Here is a 325-nt window from a genome sequence, read left to right as displayed (position 1 = left end):
ATCTAATTTAGATCTAAACCAACCTCTCACTCCCTTATCTATGCTTTCTAGACATCCTTTTTATCCATCTTTCTTGATCGCCTTCCTGCTATCTCTCATCCTTGCGTCATGCTGTAGTTAACAAGATCTCTATATCTCTCCCCTTCACATCGTCGCCTCTCCGGTGTACCTGTCATGTCTCCTCTTCTTCAGACAAACTTCTTTAACTTCACTATCTTGAGTATATTCCATACAGGGAGAGGTGACAAGGAGAAACGAGACCTCCAACAATCTACATTCTTAGCTCTAAAAACTGAACCTTTTACAATTCTATATCTGCATTTCG

Source organism: Cystoisospora suis (assembly GCF_002600585.1).
Source record: "Cystoisospora suis strain Wien I chromosome Unknown contig_1198, whole genome shotgun sequence".
In the NCBI taxonomy this organism is placed as follows: Eukaryota; Apicomplexa; class Conoidasida; order Eucoccidiorida; family Sarcocystidae; genus Cystoisospora; species Cystoisospora suis.
The sequence above is the reverse complement of the archived record's forward strand: the minus strand, read 5'-3'. Positions refer to the sequence as shown.